The following is a 24,177-nucleotide window of genomic DNA, read 5'->3' on the forward strand; positions in this document are numbered from 1 at the left end:
CGTGGATCTGGGGCAGTGATGTCATCTGCTGCCCCAAGTAGGCAGGGTGGGGAGGCTGAAGGGGCAGCTGCAGCTCTATCCACCCCAGCTCTGAGTCTCCCAGCCGGGACAGTGTCGGTCCTGGTCCAACAAACTGACGTTGCCCCTGCCAACATCACACTTCAGCCAATGCCTGCACCAAGACCTATGGTCATTGTGCATTTGCACACTCCCAGTACCCAGTCAACCTGCACTTCTGCCCCTACTGACCAGAGCGGCGCAAGCCACTCAGGCTCTGCTCCACCTTTGAAGAAGAAGAGGAAGGGTGCTCTGGCACTGCAGGCTGAGACCCCAGACACGGCTACACAGTCCGGCACGTCAAGGAAGACTAGCTTTAATGACCACGAACTTGATGCACTTGTGACCTATGTGTTGGCACATAGCCGTGAAATGTTGGTGACTGCAGGGTGCAAGACCACACCTGGTCAACATAGGGCACACTGGCAGACCATCGCAGAGCACATAAGTGCCCTTGGATTTGTGAGGCGCAAAGCTGATGATTGCTACAAGAGATGGAATGACCTGATTCGCAGAGCAAAGAACAAGCTGGCCTCAAATCATGCCGCTACTCTGTTGACTGGCGGTGGGTCTCCACAAGAGGACAACAAACTCACTGAACATGAGTCTGTTGATGGGACCTTCGTCACAGAGGAACAGATCCACGGGAGATCTACCTGATTACGACGCATTGTCCGGTGAGTGCCCATGCGTGTGTGTGTAATCCATGTGTATGTTGTTTGGGTGACGGGTTCTGAGGGCCAGGTGAGGGTGTGTACTCCTGAGTGTTATGGGTCACCCATTTGCTTCCTCCCATACATTCATGTGCCTTGGATTTGGGTATGACTGTATCCCTTCTGGCCACAGTTGCCAATTAGGCCCACATTAGTGCACTTTACCTTGAACTGTCATCTTGCAACTACATTGTTCAGATTTCGTAAATGTTCATTCAGGTTGATTGTTTCCACTCTCCCATTTTTGCTACGCATTTTTCTGCCCTATTGCAACATATGTGATATGCTTCTGTCATTGTTTACAGCCCACACTGGGCCACTATTTTTACCTGGTTATGTTAATGATTACACCTTTCAGGCCGAAGGAGTATTGTGCTGCAGACATTTTTTATTAGGGCCTGTTTGGATGTGGAACATGACAGATGTTTCCTGTAATGTTAAAGTGACCAACCATTGATCAGCCCACAATGACTGTATTATTGGACACTGGACGTGTTTCAGTGTGTGGCACATGCACATTTAGCAACACTATTCAGCATTAATTTTTGCATCATGTCGATGTGACATGGATGTGTGACAGTACTCATTCACTGACATATTGCTGTAGTTTTGTAATTTAACGTGGCTATGCTACATGACATCTGTGTGGTGGCATGTGTCATGTATGTGTATTGGACATGCCACTCACAGCCTGATGTGTAATGCCAGTGCTACCCAACATGCTGCAAATGTGTTGCTTTTCCATCTTGCTCTCCCCAGTGTCTGCCTTTTTGACTCCACTTCCAACTCTTTGACAGTGCATGCATGGCAGGGTTATAGTCATGTGGGACATGTGTAAATCATGTACTGGATCTCTGGCTTGTCACAGCCTATGTGTGTGCTATGGTGCTCATGCCTGTTTCCATTTGTTGTCTTTCATGTTTTTGCAGGTGATGACGCACTTGATGCTGTTGAGGTTGAGGAGATGGTGCAGACCCAGGAGGAATCTCAGGCACGACCGGGCACCAGTGGGGGACGTGGTGTGGTGGTGGGTGAAAACCCAATGTTACTGCAGACCAAACTGTCCAGGGGTGTCTCTGGGTGCACCTCCCCAAACCTCTATTTAGGTGCTGAATCGGATGATGAGACTTATGTGCAGTCGCAGGTAATTGTTTCTGGCAGGGATTCTGTTCTGTCCAACCCACCTGCACCAGGGGTAGAACCCTCTATGGGGATGTCAGTGTTGGTAGGTCCGCCTTTGTCGGTTATGGATGCAGGGTCACACTCCACAGCATCTGATCCTGTTCCTGTGCCAGCAGATCAGAGGGGGAATACAGTCCTGTAGCCTCAGGCACTGCTAGCACAGCAAGGTGGAGATCGCCTTGCCCCTAACAGGTGTGGTGCCCATCGACGCGGTGGCTGTGCGCCACCAGGCAATACTGTATGGGAAAACTCCATGTACGGTATGGCAACCCAACAGGCAGCATCAGTAGAAATGATGGCTCAGGCAATGGAGAGGGTGGCCACTTCCATTATCCCCCCTGAAAGGCAGATGGAGCAACAACAGCAGGCAACAGACTCCATTTGCCAATCACACAGGGAAGACATGTTGGCGTCCAACAGGGACCGACGGGCGGCGATATCAAGTCCCAGGGCCACAGGGAAGCCCTGAGGGTAGAACTACATAACCTCAGGCAGACTCTGGTTGAGCTTGAGGCTTCCAGTAATTTAAGGGCAGAACAGCAGCTTGAGCAGCTCACACGTTCGCTCTCAGCTGAGCTGCATGCAACACGTGAGGAGATCCGGGCATCACGCGAGGCCATGCGTGCAGAAATGCAGGCAACCCATGATGTGCTGCATGGGGATCTACGCACTTTAATCCTCCAGAATCAGACCTTCCAGACCTGCATGCTTGCTGCCATGGAGGACCATACCAGGGCTTTGCGTGGGCTGCCTCCCATAGTTCCACCACCTCCTGATGCAGCAGCACAGGATGAGTAGAGCGACAGCAGTTCTCCCACAATGGCATGGCCGTGCAGGCCATGAGCCCAAGGAGGTATTTATTTTTTCCGCAACATCCACGTAGGTGGGTGTTGGTGTGCACCCTGTCCGCGAACCTCCTGGGTGGCCTCCCCCACCCCCCCTCGCCCCCACATGGCCATTTTTGATTTTTGATTTTTTTTTTACAGTGTGTTGCCTTGTGTGGCTCCCTTGGGCATCCACTGAATTCCGGCTGGGCACATGCAGGCTTGTCCTGAGTTTGGGTTAGATGCTTGGGTTTGTGAGACACACACCCCTCCTGCTTCCCGTTTCCATGGGCTTGCAAAGGGTGTGACCAAGTGACAGTGAATTACACAGTGACGTTGGGCTCCCATGAGCTGTGTGGGCAGGCTGTAGTCAATACTGTGTAGACATCCCTAGTGGATATTGTTGTTGTATTGTACACTGCATGGTGTATTTATATGTGCTTGTGCATCCATGTCTTCCTCCTAATTTGCAGGTTCCTTCCTCATGTCTTCACAAGGCCGTCTACTTTGCAGATGCAGATCATGGTGTATGCAGTACACTGAGACATTTGCGTGGCAGCAATACTCTACAGTTGGAAGGGGTCGATGTGCTGGCGTATTCAGGTTGTAAGACTACCACTACTTGAACTTAGTACTGTCATGTTTTTGCATTTTTCCATGGTGTGTTGCAGCATTGTGTTGGTGGTAAGTATTTGGTAATGTGTGCTGTTAGTTATACATTACTGGGAGCATATTGTGTGTGGGCAGTTTTATTAGGGACAGTGTACTTTGTGACACTTGTGTGAGGTCTTGTGCATTGCTTTGTTTGCTTTCACATTGCATAACATGCCATGGTGTGTTTGGTGGTGGAGCTGGGGAGGGGTTGGGTGACATGGCACTGTTCTCATGTTGTATTTAGCAAGGGAGTAATGAATTTAGCAGCATAGATGGATGTCTTTTGGTGACACAGCATTGGTGGTGTTTGGGTAGGTAGGGATGCACACAATGTAACACTTCCAGGTGACCAATCTCAGGCTGGTATGGTTGTGACAGTTGACCGTGCCTTATGTCATCATCATTGATTGTCAGCTGGTATGTGCCAGGGCTGTGTGCACTGCACAGGGGTGTTGTTTTATGTGAAGTAATTAGCCACCAGCTGCGTACAGGCTGCCTCACCACGTGCTCTTCCCCTCCCATGCGCAGCAGGCGTGCATGTGGTTGGGGATGTGGGGGCACCAACATGTCCACCGGCAGGCCCCGGCATGTTGCAACATTGTGCAGGACACATGCTGCCACTATGATCCTGCACACTACTGGGGGAGCGTATAACAGCTGCCCACCAGAACGGTCAAGGGAGCGAAAGCGTGACTTGAGCACTCAGAATGTGCGCTCCACTATGCCCTGGGTTGCAATATGGGCTGTGTTGTCTCTTACCTCGGGTGGCGTGGTGGGGTTCCGAATTGGCATCATCATGTGGGTGCTCAGAGGGTAGGCACTGTCCCCTGGGGAGGTGGTGATGGGTATCATTAGTGGGGTTGTGACATTACTCTGTATCTGACATGCATGCATGTGCAGTGGCATTTATACTCACCAAGCAGCCATGTATCGCCATGCCACCCAGCTTCTAGGTCCCGGTTTAGGGTTGACATTCTGGAAATTAAACTGTCGTGGGTGGACCCTGGATAGTTGGCATATACTGAGGTGATGATTCCCTTGGCATCACATAATACCTGCACGTTGATGTAATGCCAGTGCTTGCGGTTTCTATAGATGTGCTCAGATGCCCTGGGGGGACGTAGAGCCACATGGGGGCAATCAATGGCACCTACACTTTGGGGAATTGTGCCAGCCTGTAGAAATCCTGGACGGCAGCCTGCCTTTCTGCAGGTGTTCTGGGCAGGTATATGTGCCTGCGGACTGATGGGCGTGCAGTCATGATGGCCAACACCTGGTGTAGGCAGCGTGACTGCGTGGCCTGTGACACCCCCCCCCACTATAGCCTTTGTCCGCTGAAATGATCCAGTGGTCAAGAAGTGCAGTACATTGAGGACCTTCTCCAGGGGGCTGAGTGCTTGGGAGCAAAGGGTGGGTGATGTGAGGTCATCCTCCCACTCACTCACCAGGTCGAGTATTATGTGAGGTACCTCCCATACACCTGGTCATCAGGCATCCCAAAAAGGCTGGTTCTGTGTGTAAAAATTCTGGCCTGACTATCCTCCTCCTCCTCCTGCGGTATCCCACAACCATTGCTGCTAGGAACGGTATGTTCATATTGGCATCTGAGCTTGTTTGTTGTTTGCGTGCACTTTTATGCTGCGCGGGTCCACGTACGCCTGCTTCCTGCTGGCGTACGTGTTTCCAGATTAGGGCGTCTTTTTTGGCGCACGCATTAGCCCTGTTCGATTCCATGAATACGTGTTGTAGACGCGCGTGTGGGCGTTCTGCGCATTTGCCTCCTGTACTTCCCCCGTGACGCCGAGATTTTCACACGTTGTTCCCCATTCCGCGTGTTACGCCCCCTGTTCCGCCTACTTTTGTTGTGTGCGCTGCGCTATGTGCGCTTTCGCTGTGCGCTTAGCGCACGCTGTTTGAAGATGTGTGCGCCAGCACGCGCCACACAGAATTTTACCACACATCCAGGGATTTACACACGCAAGGACTTCCATGAATCGCTGTGCGCGGGTTTCACTGCGATTTTCGCACTTGCGCTGCGATTTGCACTCTTTCGCACGCTTGCGCCGAAAATTTCAGCGCATATTAATTCCATGAATCGGCCTAGTAATGTTGGTAGAATTGCATTCACCAGTGCCAGGCTTGAGAAGATATGCACATTTTAAGCACAGATTCAAAAAATGGGCTCCTGGTTATGGACCTATTCTACCCAGGAGGGCACATACAAACATTGCTCATTGTTCTATAAAAATCAAAACAGTTTACAATAGCTTTACATTATGTCTGGTTCAATAGATAAAAAAATAATCATGCGTATCATTAAAGAGAGGTCACTTGGGGAAGAGGAGAAAAAATGGGGGAACAGGGGCAAAGAAAAGGTTTGTGACAGACACATGATGCAGAGCACACACGCATCTATCTGAAAGTCCACCTTCGGAGAAAGTAAAGAAAGCGCCAGACTAGACCCCGGCTCCCACCGGGCAATGCAGACAGGAACCAGCAGCTTTCCCAATATCTTTTTTGTGTGCACTCAAACAGGTCCCGCCTCAATGATCTGACGTTTTCCAGGGCACATCTCAATTTCATACAAACTAGTCTTCGCTGTCGCTCGAATGGGATTGCGATCACAGAGAAGCAGACAAAATACCTCTTTTGGCTAAAGTACCTTCCACAGAGATGTGTGTTATAGGTCCACACAGTTGAAGCCACATGCAGCCATCCCGGCACACTGCTGCATCTGGCATGCTTGATATGGTTTTTAGTTATGGGCAACGCTGCAGGCACCAGGAGAGGCCTGGTAACCTGTGCCCCATGGCAGCCAGGCAGGAGAGATGGGCGAGGAGCAGCCCAACAAAGGGGCCGGTGCTCCCCCTCTCCCCCACTATAACTACAAAGGCAACCCGAGTCGCTGACCTGGGGAAACACAGAGGGGAGGGCAAGGTGTTAATTAACACCTTGCCTTTCTTCCCACTGGGAGGCGAAGCACCAGGTCCCGCAAGAACAGGAAGTAGGCGGGGAGCATTTGTTAGGCACCATAAGGTGCATCGTTTGTCGGCAGCAGCCGGCCAGGGGGGTGGCACCACAGCCCCCTCCCCCCCACCACACAGAAAGACCCAGGGGACATCCCCTGGGTCCTATATAAGGAGCTACTTTAAGCTGCAGAAAACAGAATCAGTTTGGGTCCCAGTTCGGGGACCGAAGCGATCCAGTTTGTGGTCCCTGCACGGGGACCCAAACCAAAGAGTACTTTGTGCACTCGGAGTCTCTTCTTTTTCCCAGAACCCTCCCACCCTAGAAAAAGAACAAGAAGAAAGAGAAAGAAGACAGGTCACTGTACGGTGACCACACTGTCGTGGGACAAGAATTGCGGCACGGCCAGAGAGGGTAACCTCGGGACCCTATGCCCAAACTTACAGCATATTATGGTTACTGTAATTATGATTATGTTGTGTTATGACCATAACTGTGCAATAAAACCCCGCAGCCTTTTATTACCAATACGTACCCAATGTTTTGTGTACTACCTGGAAGGGGGGGCATGGGGCATGTTGTCACCCAGGGCATGTTACCAGTCTGCCTGCATATGGGTCCACTGGTTATGGCAGCGTGTGGCTAGAGAGCAGAGACAGAAGGATGCTGGCACAAGGAACCCGCCCACGCAAGGAGACTCATAATCAGAGGCGAGGAAGGGGGCAGGGAGCAATGGCACAATGCACAGGAAGCTCAGAGAGTTTTAAATCGACACTCAAAAAGAGAATAGAGCGAAATCACTTGCATGGAAAAGTATGGGCATGTGCAGTGTATAGTGCAGGGGCGGTGCATAAGAGGATATAAACAGCAGCGCGGATGCTTTGTGAATGCTTCCAAGTGAACTCTGTATGTTAGAAATGAATAGCTACAGAGAAGAAAACGTTTGCCAGACCACACATATTTTGAGGGTTTCTTTACTGCAGGTCTGTTCTGTTTAGGAAGTTATTGCATCGTAATAGTTTCCACAACACTCGTCATTTTCAGCATGGTCTCCAAAACCCACATGGGTCTGCCAAGATCCAATTTCTGTGATGATCTGTGCGTTCAGATACTTTTCAAGCATGTGGGTGGAAGGATGACTGCGCCTATGCAACTCTGCAAACCAAATGCAAAAGGACAGTAAACTTGCACTGGCAATGGCAACCGTTTTGGCTTTTGTGTTGGCATGAGATAGGCATTTGCTAGGCATTGCCGCAATGGTACTAACTAGCCAAGAGCAATCAAAGGAGGGTAAATAACCAAACAACCAGCGGAGTAACGTTGCTGAAAATGTTAGGGGGGGGGGACATGACATCTGAAGAAAAGGTGCTCCAGCCAAATGAATGGGGAGAACATGGTGTGCCAGGAAAGTTGGGGGGGGGGCAAAAAACCCTGTCCCCCCTAAAACGACGCCCATGCAAACAACACTTACAAGTTTTGTACCCCTTCTCATATCCCATCTCCCTTCTAGCTGCACTCCAATGGAATAGTTTCAAATTTTAGGTGGGACTTTAGGACCACCTAATAGCCAAAATCAATTGATGCCCATGGATATCATTTGGCAAATATAACCAGTTTCACGATGCAGCTGGAAACTGAGAGCAGATGTAATTAGGTCCATAGCAGCTCATCAGATATCCAACATAATATATGCCAGAAACTGTACACGTCAGAAGCTTTTGTAACCACCAGTCAGTTTGATTTTCCACCTAGGTCATGCTGAGAGCTGGAGCCTGGTGAGGGACTATTCTGTATAGGTACCCTACAAATATCTAATAAATAAATAAATAAATGGTAACTGCAAGTATTTATATATGTATTCTCATGAGTTGCTCCCAGAAAACACACACAGTAAATTAGATTTCAATATCTTCATTCGCCGTTGCAAAGGGAAGATGCCATAAAGAACGGGATACCATTTTAAAGGGAAGAATCTAAGCAAACAGTGAGGGGAAGGAGGGTGCCCGGTTCCCCACTGTGAATGGCAACAGTTTCACTTAAAGAAGCCTGAAAAATCCCAGGATTTCAAATAAAAAGCATCAGTAAAAGACACACGTCACAGCAACACCTAGTAACCATCTCTGGAAGTCCAGCTGCATTTCAGAGCAAACACTGAGTATGCAAATTAAATAAATAGCTTGCATTGTATTGAAGGAGCACTGTTATTTTCTACATATCTTTAGCAAGCTGCAAGTGTATTTACCCTTTTTCTTCTTGACATTTCCTGGAACGCTTTCCGCCATATTTGATGATATGCGGATTTGCTGTTGCTTATGCTGCGTGCTGCTTTGCCTCTTTTTGCTTTAGGTGCACGTTGCTTTAGTTTAAGTGCAACTCTGCACCCTGACCACGCGTTGCCATTTTCTTATATGCAAGGTTTCTGCATCCTGTGGCACATGACGGGGAGCAGGTCGGCCAGAGCACAACGACACCAGGCAGAAACAGCCTGCCTTCCCTTGTCCAGAACCTTGAGATGACCATAACTGCAGGCTAGCCAAGGTAAATGCAGATGCTTACATTCACAGTAATTTGGTACTATGCACGTATACACCTCTATTAACACTACATATGGTTATCCGTTCTTGTACAAAATGTATATCATATTACAGTGGTATTGTAACCAAATTTGTCTTAGTGTACTGAGGAACAATGTTATGTGATGCCACTTCCTGTTGTGTCAAGGGGTGAAAGGTAATGTTCCATCATTTCCTGTGATGTCACTTGGTGTGGGGTCAAATGGCATCACTTCCTGTGATGCCATCAGAGGTCAAGAGTCATGTGATATCACTTCCACTACCCCAGGCATTTTGGTGAAATGACGTCCCTGCAGCAACACTCTGGTAGATGTGCCCTGTATAACTGCAGACAGTGCCACCTCAGCCAGCTCGTACAGCAAGAAAAGAGAAAGCAAAACCCAATCACTAGCAGTAGGATGGTCAGAACCGAAGTTGACCATGAAAGAGTGACAATCCCTCACAAAAGTTGGTCTATCAATATGAGTCTTGGCTGTCCCAGCACAAAAAGGACTCAAAGAATGATTTGACTCAACCAAGCACGCTTTCAAGGGTGTAGGCAGGACCGGGACCTCTAGTGGAAAGCAGAGATGCCTTTAGTATGAAATTCTGGAGAGAAGAGCAGGACTATCTCCCCCAGAAGGAGGCAAAGTCCAGGAATGACATAAAGGGCGAACCCCAACCAAGTGAAGAACTCAGGTTGACGGATAGGCTGCAAACCCCTCGGTTTCATGGATCTGAGGGAGCAGTCTCGGGATAAATACCAAAACGTGAAGGGTTGCCCAGCACATTTTTATGAGACTGTAAGGGTGGAAGGTTTGTACCAATCTTGAAAATCCACAGCCACAACATGAGACAAGCCTCTAATTAAGAGCCCTTGTAGTTCCAACCACCAGGCTTTTAAATGGAAGCTACTCCTTGGGTGCTCTGATGCCATATACAGGATCAGTGGGAACCACCTTTCATGGGTGCGCAGGGTTCTCCAGAATGACTGATGCTCCCTCCCTCCTGTTTGCGATCAGAAAAAATTGAAAAGTAGCACAAGGGAAGGAAAGGCGCAGAAAGACCTGGAGACCAAGGAGGTGAAAGGGCAACTTGTGCCACCTTAGTCCAGGAGCTATAGCCCCGAAGAAGGATGGTCAGGTGTGAAGAAAACAGAGCTAAGATAGGATGTCTGAACATCCTGCAAAATAGCGTGAATTCTTGCTGAGCCACAGACAGACTCGGTGAGGAAGGGGGTAGAAGCATATGGCTGAGAGCAATCATCGTCTCCCCATACTCTAGTCATGGGAGAGAAACAACTTCTCTGGTCAAAGGGTGCTTCTATGCCCAGGACAGGACCCTGGCGGCTAGCAGGGCTTGGGAAGCACACTGTCCCTTATGCAAAGGACAGCACTTGGCCATCATGGTATCTGTCCTGATCAGATTCAACGGATCTATGTGATTATTGCGACCACTATTATTACGACGGCCGAAAATGGCAACTTGAAAAACAAATGTTTTTAAAACCCCCTTACACCCATAATACATACCCCCGCACCTCCCATATTGCCATTATATTAAATACCTCCCCACATATATCTAAGGTGTAAGGAGGGGTCTAAAAAAAAAGTCACCATTTTCGGCTGTCATAATTGTGAGGGTGACATTTTGGCCCATTAATGATTCAACTGACTGGCTTGGCAATGGCTGGAGTGAGACAGAGACCGAAGAACCACTGATAGCCCTATCCAGTTCCACAAAGTCCTGGACTCTTCTGGATACAATGGGCCCTTGGTTGACTCCAATTCCAAGGTAGCTCCCCACCCACTTAAGAAGACATTGGTAGTGAGAATCCAAGGTAAGGGAAAATCATTGGGCCCGGCTCAGGTGTTTGGAGGATGACAGCCATCAATGAGTGGGTTCAGAGGAGTCCATTGGAAAAAGTCCTGCTAGGTTGGCCTCCGGAACCTCAAAATATTCTCCAATCTCCACCATATGATTGAGGTTTGCTGTGGCCCATGAGACCCTAAAGACTAACAATGCCATTCCCCCATGGTTCTGAAGTATGGACCAAGCAAGAGCTGAAGACTTGGTGAGGAGCGATCTCAACCCGGATGTAAGTTGTTAGCTCTGTAGAGGGGAAGATACACCAGACCCCTGAATACTGGAGAGAAAATGGTAGCACGTGACTCATCCACAAGATCAGTTCATACCAGACAGATATCAGGGTCTGGCAGAGAGTTGCGCGCTCTGCAGTGTTCTCCCTGCAGGATGTGAGGATTAGCCAGATGTCCAGATGACTATGAGAAAGGAGCATCCCTCTCAAAAGGGCCAGTACCCCTTTGAAGACTCCTAGGGCAGAAGAAAGTGTTGCAGCAGCACCTGCTATTGTGAGTGCCGTTCCACTATGGCGAGTCTTCCTAGGAATCTCTGTTTGAAATGCGTCAGGGACAAGGAAAAACATGTGACGAAAGGGTAGTACATTATTTTCATAGGCTAGGGAGGGTGGTACCTTAATTGTTGAGCTCAGGGCCAGCCTGAGGCATGGGTACACTGTGACGTTGCCCAGAGCCCTGCCGTCAGTGGGCCCCCATAGGCACCAATGCCTGCCTCCACTATACCAAGTAATATTGTTTTAAAGAAGGGCTGTGGTGCTTCATTGTACGAGACTCGCTTTTCTGTTTGTATGAGTGAGACCATGGTGTCACCTCCCAACCCCTGTGACACTCTAGAGACAAATACCCCATCATAGCAACCCATCAGCCAATGCAGGCCACATAATTACTGCTGATCACTTTCTTTCTTCTAGCAGAGCTTTTATAGTAGAATCGATGTATATGTCATGGCTCATTTGGTGAGCCATTGTTTTGGACAAGATGTTCTTAATGTTTCGGTGTTAAGAAATGAAGAGGGTCATTTTTATTCTGAAAGCAGAGACATAGCAGCAGTTAGCAGCCTAAATCTACCCTCTACTCGAGGCCAATTAAAATATATCAGACAAAACAGTTTTAAACTTACTACATTAATTTCAGATATTCAAAAGCGTTTATTTTTGTTTGAGTGTAATATTTTCACCACATCATATAAGAAGCCTGCATTTGTCAAACATTGAAATGCAAACAGGTAATCTTTTCACACATTACCTTTTGTTATGAGTCTTGAAAGTACATTTTCAAAACCTAAAGGCCATTTGTTTGCCTTCTGCTGAATAGCATTCTGGTATTTGTAGTCTCCCATTCAAGAAGCAGGGGGCCACAATTGTAAAAGTGTTGCCCAATATATTTCTATAAGGAGTTTTATATTTCTATGAGTGCTTTCTTTGTGGTTTGTATACTTTTCAAGTCATCTTTATAAAACAGAGCATTGTTGAAATCCAAAAATGGGGGCGAGGTGGGGAAATAATGAGAGGGGAAGTGAGTCTTGAATATTTGCCTGATGTGGCAAAAGAGTTTGCAATCCTGGCGACTGGAGAGGTTGTTCGCCCTGGTTGTGGTCATGTGCTGCTGTTCAAGGCACAAGTAGAGGATGCATGTGGGTGGACAGCATCTGCCCACTTATTTCAGAGGGCATACACAACCCCCATTGGTTGTTTTTTTTTAGGCCGGTAAGCCTGCTCAAGTGTTTGGCTAGCAGGATTTCTCCCAAGTTGTCATGTTCCCAGTTCAGACACTTACCAACAAGACCACATCAAGGTGTCATCAAAGTACATGTCTCATTTTGGGTCTTTGTTTTTCAGGGAATATTTCACTATAGATTGTTGGGTTTAAAAGGTGGGCAACTTTTATACTTTGCCAGCGTAGTTTTTGGAAAATCTTCTCTCTCAGGTTTTTTTGCCAGTGTTGATTATTTTTGGGGAAAAAAACAATGCTCTTTTGTCTTGTCCTTTTTCTTTTAAGGGGAAAGGTTAATTGAGCTATTTTTTTTTTTTATATTTTACTTTAAAATATGTTCAGTACCCATCCCCAGGGTGAATTGCCACGTTTTGCAGCACATTTTGCAGCAGGAATAGGAACAAATCCATATGAAACGGTTTGTCCCTGATCATCTTATCCAATCAAGGATCAGGGGAAACATTTTTGTAGGGTATGGGAATAGCAAGGGGGAGTTGGAGATCTTATAGCAGAATGTTGGAAAGGCAACTCAGCAGATTAGGTAACGGTTGCAGAGATGTTATCTGTGCCTTCCTACCTGGGCTACTCTCTCTGCAGTGCTGCCTGTGGTAGCCCGCACGGCACACACACAGGGCCGCAGTGCATAGTGCCATAATGATGCAGCAGGGACTGGCTACGAACACGGCAAATGCAGTGAAGAATGCACCATAAAGGTGAACATTGAACAGCGGCACTGGGGTGATGGTCAGCAGTCGAGGTCCACGGCTTGCCATTGTTACTGCATGAGTGCACATGCATGCACAGCTAGATAAAAAGGCAAGCCCTACCCCCTGCCCTGCCTAAGGGAGTGAGAGCACAGTGAAAAAAGTGAATTTCAACAATCAGGCCGGCCCAGCCGCCAATTGTTGAAATTCAAATTGGGTCTTAGCAGTTAGTTCGCCCCTGACAAGGGTTTCCCGACCAAGCCCCCAGCTTCGCTGAGGGAAGCAGGGGACTTTGTGATCTAATCTGCTGTCCTTTCCCCAGCCGTCACTTGCACGTTTGCAGGTCTTGTGCACAGCCTGTTTTTTTTCTTCTGGCCTGAAAGGGACACACTGCCCTCGAGACATCACAGTGGTTTCTCTGCAGAAGACACTGCTTTAAAGGATCATATCTTGTTGATGGTTGACCACTGTTATAGCGCGCACACTGACGCACACTGTGCTCTTCTAGTACACATGCCCCTCTGGGTATTCTCAGTGCTCTTGCTACATTTGCACTATAAAATGTCCACACAAAGACACTGCTGAGAAAGGAACACACAGCCCCAATTGCGATCTGCACATATCTTCCAGAAAAGCACCTGCAGCCAGATGCGAGATGCACAAAAAGACATTGCGAACCGTGGGTATTGATGGCATACTTATGAAAGGCCCCCTACAGCAGATGTGATCGGGACACAATGTGGACACTGTATAATGTGAAAGTGTATAAAATGGCAGGCGTCCATTACCAGCCGATGACCACAGGCAACATCTGAACAAATTGCTGATGAAGGCCCAAAACGAGGAGTGAACTTAACTGGTGCTGTGTGTGCGCTGGCCGATATATTGAGTTTTGGAGATATACCAATATATATTTTCAATATTGATATAGGATGAGACAATATCATTAACATCAAGATATATACATATATACAACAGAATTACTTGCTGTATAAATGCGTGATTTGTACCTCCCCGTACACTTTGGACTACTTTGCCCACATCAATTTGGGAAAAGCATACACATTGTCCTTTTTGCTCTTTTATAGGTAGCCCCCCCTACTTTCGTCTGTGGTCCCCTCGGTGCCCCCTACCACAAAAATGTGATTCCTGGAAATACCACTGTTTAGAGGAGCACAAAGCCAGAACCCAGCAGGAGAGGAGACAGAAATCCTGCCACACATACCCATTGATTAAGAAGAGAACAACACTTTGTTTTCGCATTTGTTCACCCCATTCAAATACTTTGCAGACTCTAAACAGGGGCAAAATGATACTACTGCTCCCCTCTGTTCAAGGAGAACAGGTGCAACTGCACCCTTTTGCCCCTATGTACTCAGCGACAGCCACTGACATAACGTGGCCCCATGCAGCCCCTGCAGTGCAGAGGACCCCGCCACCCCATGCCTGGCAGGGGGTCCCGCTTGGAGTTTTAAAAAAATTATTTTTTTACAAAAGTTATTTTACGAAATGTTTATTTTTGAAGTCACTCTGCATTCATAAAGAAATAATTTCTGTAACAGAAATTATTTCTTTATGAAGGCAAGAAACTTACTTTTTGAAGACATGACATGGAAGACCCTAGGCTAGAGGCCTCCATGTCATGGGGTGGGGGTAACCCTAGGGCTTGAAAAAGAAATTGTTTATTTTTTAAGTCAATCTGCCTTCATAAAGAAATTATTTCTGTTATGGTTCGGTCCTTAACGGAAATAATTTCTTTATGAAGTCAGAGTGACTTCAAAAAGAAACAATTTCTTTTTGAAGTAATATGGCTCCCTTCAACCCCATGACATGTGCGTGTGTGTGTGTGTGAGTGTATGGTGAAAGGGTTCACCCAAATGTATGTGTGGCTGCCTGGGTGTGCCTGTATGGTGAAAGGGTGCACACTTAAATGTATGGGTGGCTGCCTGGATGTTCCTGTATGGTGAAAGAACACACACTTAAATGTATGGATTGCTGGATGTGCATGTGTGTATATGGTGAATGGTGTGTGTGCTTGTGTTCAGGGGGCAACAAAACCTACATGTCGGGGGGGGCTAACCCAATTTTGGGAGAGTCGCTTACTTCACACGCGGTGGAAGGGGGGCAACCTATTTGTGTGGGGACATCGAACTTCTTTACGCATTTTAATGAGACTATTCTAGTGCAGATTCAATGTTACAAGCAGTTAACTCTCTCCTTTAAGTCTGAAAGCACCCACTTATGAACTGCTGTGAGAATGAGCAGTCTCCTGTTCCTTTTCTACCCTTCCAATCACTCCCCTGGCATGTAAGTACTTAGTAATTGTTGGGACAGAACCCTTGTTAACAGCGAAACCCAGGCACTGTTTAACATATGTGTCCTTTTCTGTCCAGCAACTGCTCTGTTCTGGGGCTGGGGGAAGAGTTCTGAAGCCCAGTCAGCTCAATGATGTTGCACCATTACTTGTGTTTAATGCCTTGATTTTGATTACTTATTGGTAATCTTCATTACTCCTAGCCCTATTTTTCCTTGTCCCAGTGCTTGTGTATGAGGCAGTACTTGTGTGTGAGGCACTGTGACTCATACACAAGTACTGGGATGGGGTAGAGGTACATGGAGATAATTCCTGACTTAGCTACCTGTAATCTTCATTACTCCTAGTCCCACTCTTCCTCGTTCCAGTACTTACTTATGAGGCAAGGAGCCTCATACGTAAGCACTGGGACAAGGAAGAGGGACATGGAGGTAATTCTGGGCCAAGGAGCTGATTTTGGAGGTTGGGGTAGGGGGTCAGAGGGAGCGGGGATGTGTTGGGGATGGGGTTGTGCAATAAATCATAATTGCTGTCCGTGTCCAGGCTAAGCAGGCATGATATGTGGTAATAGTTTGTAGAGAGGCATTTTGGTGCAGCCAGTCTAGTCAGTCACCAGTTTGGTATGACTTTTTTTAACTGGACATTTCTGATAAAGCAGTCCTGCTAAGTTTAATTACCTGGCTAGACTGTCATTTGGGTGCTGCCAGTCTGGCAATTTCTTACTGCTGCATTGTATATGATTCTGGGCACCTGTGATAAAATGATATGATATACGATAAGTCATTTTTAATGTGCCTGTACACAATTGTTTCTAGGCGCGACAAGACAAGACAGGTAAAACAGAGGGAGGACAAGACAAATTATTCTACTAGGCCTTGTGTCATTCAGATTGTGCAAGTGCGAGAATGAGAAGTGCAAGGGGAAAGGGAGGGGGGAAGTGCAAGGGAGAGGGGACAGGAAAACAGGGCAGCAATGCTCTGAATAAGTGCAGCCAGGGCAGCACGGCTCTGGGTAGTGCAAGGAGAAAAAGGGACAGTAGGGTTACAGTTACAGCCACTAGGTGTGCGGTAGGCCTGGAGGCAGTGCAAGTGTGACTGATCAAGAAGGAGCCTCGACTCAGTGAGACTCTGAGGGAAGCTAAGCAACCAATCGGTACAGAGGACAGGTAGATCAGGTAGGTCAGCAGAGGAGAAGAGGAACATTTTGAGCTGCTTCCGGAACTTCAGGTGGTCCGGCTCAAGTTTAAGAGGTGCAGGGAGGCTATTCCAGAGGGAGGCACCTGTAGAGTAGAGAGATCTACCCCCAACTCTCTGCCTGGAGAATCGTTTCACCCTTAGAGAGTTGGAGGTAGCTGTAAAAAGGGCTCAAGAAGAAAGGTATTTTGGAAGAGAGCGTTGGATATAGTGTGGGTCCCTGCCCCAGAAAGCCTTATGGACAATGCAAAGGGTCTTGAACTTGATCCTTGCAGGCACCGGGAGACAGTGGAGAGATTTCATGGCTGGAGATATATGGTCCCTGGGCTTGAGGGCAAGAATAAGTCTTGCAGTCCTGTTCTAGATTAGTTGAAAGAGGGTGGAGAGTAGAGGAAGGCAGATTGAGAAAGAGGCTGCTGCAGTAGTCCAGCCTAGAGAGAACCAGGGATATGGAGACAGTGAGCTTCTGGGGGAAAGTGAGAAAGTGAGAGAATCCCTTTGAGGAGGTGAAGCTGGTAGTGGGACTTCTTGGAAATGTCTGAAATGTGAGGAGAGAGAAGTCAAAGATGACACCAAGATTTTTTGGAGGAAGGCAAAGGAAGAGGGCCTAAGGCGGGTGACCAGAGTGAGAGAGGGAAAGTAGGGGTAAGGGTCCCAATGAGAAGGATCTCCATCTGACTGGCATTAAGGCAGAGATCGTTGGACGCGCACCAATCCAGAATCACGGATAGACAGTCAGGAATGAGCAAGAGAGGAGAGGAGGCTGAGGGGAGCCTGAAGGAAAGATGAGTGTCATCCACATAATACTGAAAGTTAGAGGGGAAGGTAGAGATCAGGTGGGACGAAGATACCAAGTAGAGGTTGAAAAACCAGGCTAAGAGGATAGAGCCCTGGGGAATGCCACGGGCAGAGAGATAAGTGACAGAGAGATAAGTGACAGAGAGAAAGGAACTGAGTTGGATCTGGGAGGGGAGGTTCAAGAGGAAAGAGGTCAGCCACTCCAGGACCTGATCCGTGATGCCCAGGTTCTCACAGAGTCAATTGTTCAGGATGGCGTGGTTTACTATGTCAAAAGGAGAGGAAAGATCAAGGAGGATAAATACAGAAATCAAGGTTAGAGACCAGATCTTCACGGGTGTTCAGCAAAGCAGTTTCCATGCCTCTGGCAGCTCTGAAGCCAGACTGATGGTCATGGAGACAACCAACAGATTCAGTGTGGAGAGTAAGCTGGATGATGGACAGCTTTTCCAAGAGTTTGCCCAGGAAAGGGGTGATGGAGATTTGGTGATAGTTTGCTGGGCAGGTAGGATTGGCAGATGGCATCTTGAAGAGTGGGTGCACAAGGGATTGCTTAAGAGGAGAGGGGAAAGTTCTAGTGGTGAAAGAGTGATTACAGAAATCGGCCAAGGCTGCAGCGAGGGTGTCAATATAGTTCTTGTTGGTTCTGGAGGAGCAGGGGAGCACCTGTTTGGATGACACTTTCATAGATGGGACTTGTCTAGATCCCTTGTCAGGTGTTATCAGAGAGAAAGAGGAAAAAGGAGGAGGAGTGGGAGGGATGGCCAAAGGGGGGCCAATAGGGGAAGAGGGAGAGGAAGAGGAAGAGGAGATCGAGGACAGGATGTCCTTAGTTTTAGCAGATAAGTGAGAGGTGAAAGGCATAGAGGGGGCCTTTTGAGGGAACATGAGAGGTAGAGACCGCAACTGGATTGGTCAGTTCCTTTCAGATTTGAAAGAGTTCGGCCGTGTTTTGTTAGAGGCCGCAGAGACACAGGCTTGAATTTGTTCTCTCTTCCTGATGAGTGTTATTGCTTTGACTGGCATTTTGGTGCAACCAGTCTAGGTATGTCTTAAATGTGGTCTGGCATGTTTTACTGTAATGTTATTACGTGGATACACTGGTCTACATTGTGCAGCCAGTTGGACATGTTATCATTGTGGCATGGCATTTTTTAATAGCAACGCATTAATGTTCCTGTGCATTGTTGGTGGCTTGCATGTATTGGATTGATGTTAACCTACAAAAAAAATTTGCAAACACTATGACTTTAAAGCCACTTTTTCTCAGAAAGTGTGCCATATATTGCATTAAAACACATATTTATATCTTTCTCCTAGTGCAGTGTGCGACATACCCCTTCAGCAGCACCTTTGTGCGTATTGCGCAGGCGTGATAATCTAGACCGGCCCAGAGTGTGGCGTGACCCGTAATTTGTTGCCGAGTTGGGGGGAGCCTCAGCATGGCTGGCAGGGGAGCCCCCACATTTTGTGTTATCCCACTGATGACAGCTCCTGTCATAGGCGTTGCTAAGTAGGTGGGGGCGGGGTATTGCCCCAGGTCTTTTGGTTGTAGCCCCGGATATAAGCTCAGGGGCTACAACCAAAAGGATTGCTAGACCGAGTCCCGACATTAGCGTAGCCCCGGATAATTTCCAGACCTAGCAACACCCCTGGCACCTATGCATACATTATTGAGGCCCCTACTTTTTTTTAGGACTTGGGGCAGCAGCACACCTTTTTTCCCTCTAAAAATAAAAGTCTCTTCCAGTGAGTGGCACAAGGTTACAAGGTCTCCCGCACGGGGCCAGGAGTCCTCCACAGGCACGCAGCGCGTGAACGCTCAGAAGACTACGTCTGCCGGTAGCACGGGCTCCCCCTCACGCCTCCAACCGCCCCCTCTCGCCCCTGTTGACTGTGCTTTGGCAGGGGAGGCTGGTAACCCCTTCTGACAGGCCCTCTGCTCGGCGGTCTGCCTCCTCCAGAGCCGAGGTAGCCCCCGGTAATCGGGGGATTGTGAAAACTCGCACGGATCCGTGCCCGTGTCCTAATCGCGGGTGACAGCTGGCTTTTGCGGCTGGTTTGAGATGATAATGTTAATCGCACGGGGCACCCGCCGTGGGATGTGCCTGCGAAAGGGCGGATCGTGCGCCTCTCGGTGAGCGTGGGCAGCGACCTCCGCAGCCTCCCTCCTGGGGGCTACGGGGCAGACTCTTGCAGGTGAGGACCGCGCGCAGCAGGGTGCACAGCGCTGCGCACACCACAGGCAGCCACCTGTGCACGCACACCAGTCATGTGTAGATACACACAGGCACACACACATACACACACCCAAAGCTGTATCATCCAGTGCATGCCAGAGCCACGACGAGCTCTGCCACACATGGGGTGAGCTGCACACGTGTGTAACTTCCTAGGCAAAGCTACTCTAACAGCCCACGTAACCCGCAAACAGCTCGGGTGTCTGAGGGAAGTAGTGAAATGCGCGTAACCGGCGGAATATAAGAATAGTTTGGACACAAGAGCCTGGAAAACCTTTATAACGGACGCTCTCGGTGCCCTGTGCCTGTGTGGTTAGCGTGAAACCTGTGTGATAGCGCAGCTGTCTAATCCCGTAAAATAACTGAACTCATTCTGAGCGGGTTTATTCTGCGGTGCAAGGTGTTATGTGTTATAAGCCCTGTGACCCGAGGCAGCGCGATAGCACTGCGGTCCATTATATCCATGCTATCTGCACGCAAGTGAAAGACTGGTTACACGTGGCGTCATTCGGATAGCTCTGCTGTCTAAGGCGGCAGTCTGTGAGGTGTGCATAACGAATGGAGCGGTGCTCTTCTCCGTGCAGGCCTGGGCTCTCTATAGCTTGAGTGCTGGCTCTGCTCTCTATGGTCGGCGCCTGTGGTGTAATTCGGGAGCGCATGGGTCAGTGGCGGGGTGTATGCACAATGGGAGAGAGATCGGCTGCCTCGAGTGTCCAGCTCTAGAGTATATCCTGGAGCATAACGGCCAGGCTGCGCCTTGAAGATTCAGGGAGCAGGGCCTTCCAAAGAGATGCAAGGGGCGGGCGGAATTGCTGCTTCTCTCCAGTGAAGACAGGTTAGCACCTTGGTACAGCCCGGCATCAATCTTTCCCACAAGAAGAGGCTTTGCTTTGCTTGGAGGTGTTTGCAGTGTTGTTACCACTTCCAAATGCCACCCTTCTCATTCTGAACCTCGAAGTAGCACACAAAAGGGGTTTGCTTCCACAACCAGGTTTAGGGGGTCATGTTCCGCATTAAAAGGAGGCGCAGAAGCCAAGTAGAATGCTTGTTTGCCACTCTTTAACGCTCTGCCCCAGTTTCCAGCTCCTCTGAGGCGAGGGAGAGTCGCCAAGCAGCTTTGATTTCCTTCCCCATCTTGGAAGAGCGCCAGGTTTTACACTGGCATGGGATGTTCATGCGATTTTGCCTTTCCTCGATGCTCTTGCCCTACTCTTCACTCAGCTTCAAGAGGATGAAAATTGCATTCAGGTGACCGACAGCCACGTAAGTGCAAATATTGGTGGTCCCTGCATGCAATTAACAGTTTAATTTAAAGGACCCCCTCAATGTCTCAACTATGGATTGTAAGCGTCATTAAACTGAGGCTAGTAGCCGTGTTCACAGTACTCACTTATGAGGCTCCTGGACCTGGTCGCGTATACTTCAAAGCTCTTTCTTTTGGGTCATGTGGCCCTCTCCTTGTGACTCCGCTCCTTCCCTTTAAAGGAGTGTCATCTGATCCATAACCCTGAATCATAAGCCACCAAAACTGCCATGGCTCCCCCAGGATGGGTCAGGTGGAACGTGAGTACTGTTATGAGGCTAACACCCATAATGTAAAGAAAACTACTATATCTAATTAAGGCATAACCTCTTCGCCTAGAGGCCCTCCTCACAGTCCTCACTAATGAGGTGAAGTGTGCTGGAGGGACCTAGAAGAGCCCCCACCATAAAAGCAACAGCTCTGGCTCAGGGGAAATCCCCACGTGCAAGTACCGGAGGAGTCCAGAAATAAAACAAAACCACTGCTTTAATGATAAAGTTTCACAACAGCAGGGATACACACGGACATCTCAAGATTTCTAATGCTCTCCACTGCTCACAGGCTTTCCATGGAGTTTTATTCAGCTGTGATGTCATAAACAAATGATACATTTCACAAACTTGCAGTGGGATGGGATTGGTTAGTATGGTAGGCTACTTATAGGAGACCTATAGTGTCAGTACTCTCATTGGCTAAAAAGTGTTTGGTGGCTCCCCATGTGACCACCTCGTAAATGTTACAAATACAGGCCTGTCAGGCTAGCACACTGCTATTGGATCTTGCAGCAAAGTGCAAACTAATGTCAAAGGTGGGTAAGGATTGGTCAGTGTGATCTTTCTCATCCTTGAAAGGTTACCAACACATAAGCACAATATGGGTGGTGAGGAAGGCCCCAGGGTGCCACCTGTTCCAACGAGGTTACCACTCTCTGACTCCCCTAACACCAAGCAAGGACATTCTAGCTTTCAACCTGGTTTTACCTGTGTGTCATCCGTCTTAAGTTGGGAGGGAACAATGATCTCTGTCTGGCTTGAAGGAATAGGCTTTGTCCTCCCAGTTCAGATCACGTGTGCAGGGACAACAAACTCCTGATCACATTTGTGAGGGTTTTAGCTGGCAGGGACTTGTTCAGGCTGTCTCCTCCTCTGTGTCAGTGCAAGTTGATGAGAGCCTGACAGTTCTGCAGCATATGTTTCTTTGTTTATTCAGATAGAGTTATGTCTCTCGCCTGGGATTTTCTTACTATCTGTACTTATCCAATGCTGGCTTACCTGCCTTTTCATAATTACCTTGGTGCTGTGCACCTGTTGTCTGAGCTGTGGCTCTTTTAGCTGGCTCAGCAAGATTGGATCTTTGTCTCCAAAGATGGCTTCCATTCATCTACCATGGCTGGGTCTTCCATCTTGAATTACGTGGCCACTCCGTTTAGTTGCGTTCTGTATCAAGCAAGCAGTTATATGTATACTTGCGTGACTATCATTTCTGCATAAGAGAGATAGGGTGTATGTAATCTTTATCTTAGTCATTGTAAGCATGTTTTTGGTGTCTGAGACAAGTTTGGCCTAAGTGTCTGTGTAGCTTCAGGCAGGAGTGCATGGCCTTTCATATCTAACGCATCTATGTGTGTGTGTTTGTGTGTGTGTGTGTGTGTGTGTGTTCAGCCACGTCGCCTCTTCATGATTACTTCAGTGATGTAATCCGGCTATGTTCTGTAGGGCTGCTTCAGTGAGTGGCATCTGTCACCTTGGTGGTGTACTGATGGGGGGGTGGCAGATGCCCCCACTGAAGAGGGTCTTGGTCCTGGTTCCAGATAATGCAAAGCTCTTTCTGCTGGGCTCCGTGGCCCTCCCCTTGCAGCTCCACACTTCTCTCATTTTCAAATGAGGGTGAAGTGATCAGTTCCCCTCCTCATAAACCAACTCATCTGCTGCAAACTAACAGCGGTTGGTTCTGGTGGGATATGAGTATTGTGATGAGGGTTAATAGCCTTCATGTAATGAAGATTAGGGTAGATGATTAAGGCATTGCCTGTTCGTCTCCAGACCCTCTTTACTGTTCTCACGTTTGAGGATATAACAAAGTGAGTTCATCGCTTCACAGTAGATGGGAACTCAAAAAGGACAACAATCAGTACAAATGCAGACCCAGTGTTTAATAGCAAATTGTTGTGAATGACCATTTGACCATGGGCGTCAGAAGCCCCAATGACAAAGGCCTCTTAGTGGGAAGTCCGCTCAGCCACCACTGGCACCAAGTAGTAGCGTGAACATGTAATCAGAGAAACGTATGTTGCTGCAGAGCAAATATCTATCATAAGCAGATCCAGGGTATCTGCCCATGATGTTGCTCTCGACGATCTCCCTTGTAGAATAGATGGAAGGGGAATCTCAGCAGATTCAAAATGCCACCCTGGCCCACTTACTGAGGGTCATAGCTGTGAGTTTTGTTCCCCTCCTTGCTACGGGCAATGCCAAATGTGACAAAAAGATTGGCACATTTTCTGTTCTCCGATCTACAATCCAAGTAGAGAAGCAGGGCACTATTTGCATCTAGAGTACCCGTCCTTGTGGGGTGGAGACATCCCCAGAACCTTCAGGCAGCACTGGGAGGACTACTTGCTGGCATGGTGAAATGCAGAGAAGATCATTGCTAAAATGTCTGGGCCAGAGCGAAGGCCCACCACATCAGGTAGAGGGATTTATTTTAGTTTCTAGGTATGCTTCCTTTAACACCAATGCTCCAAGCAGACTAATCTTCTCAGAGATGTGCTGGCCACCAAAAATAATATTTTAGATGAAAGCCACAAAATATCACATTCCTCAACGTGTTTAAAAGGAGGACTTACTGGGGCTCTCAAAACTATTGGGAGGTATGGGGAAGCAACGATGCCTGCCTGGTTGATTTCAGGAGCAAAATCTCTCTTATAAGTCTTGTGATCAAAAGCTCAGTATTGTCCAAATGGTCCCTGGGTTGCCTTCATGTTCTTATGTCTGTCCACTAGGTTTGGCTGTCTAAGTCCTTATTGAACACATTCAGTAAAATTCTAGCACCCTCATGAAAAAATATGACTTTTGGAATGCCCA

This window comes from Ambystoma mexicanum, chromosome 10 (genome assembly GCF_040938575.1).
Source record: "Ambystoma mexicanum isolate Mex_15411 chromosome 10, UKY_AmexF1_1, whole genome shotgun sequence".
NCBI classification, from domain to species: Eukaryota; Metazoa; Chordata; class Amphibia; order Caudata; family Ambystomatidae; genus Ambystoma; species Ambystoma mexicanum.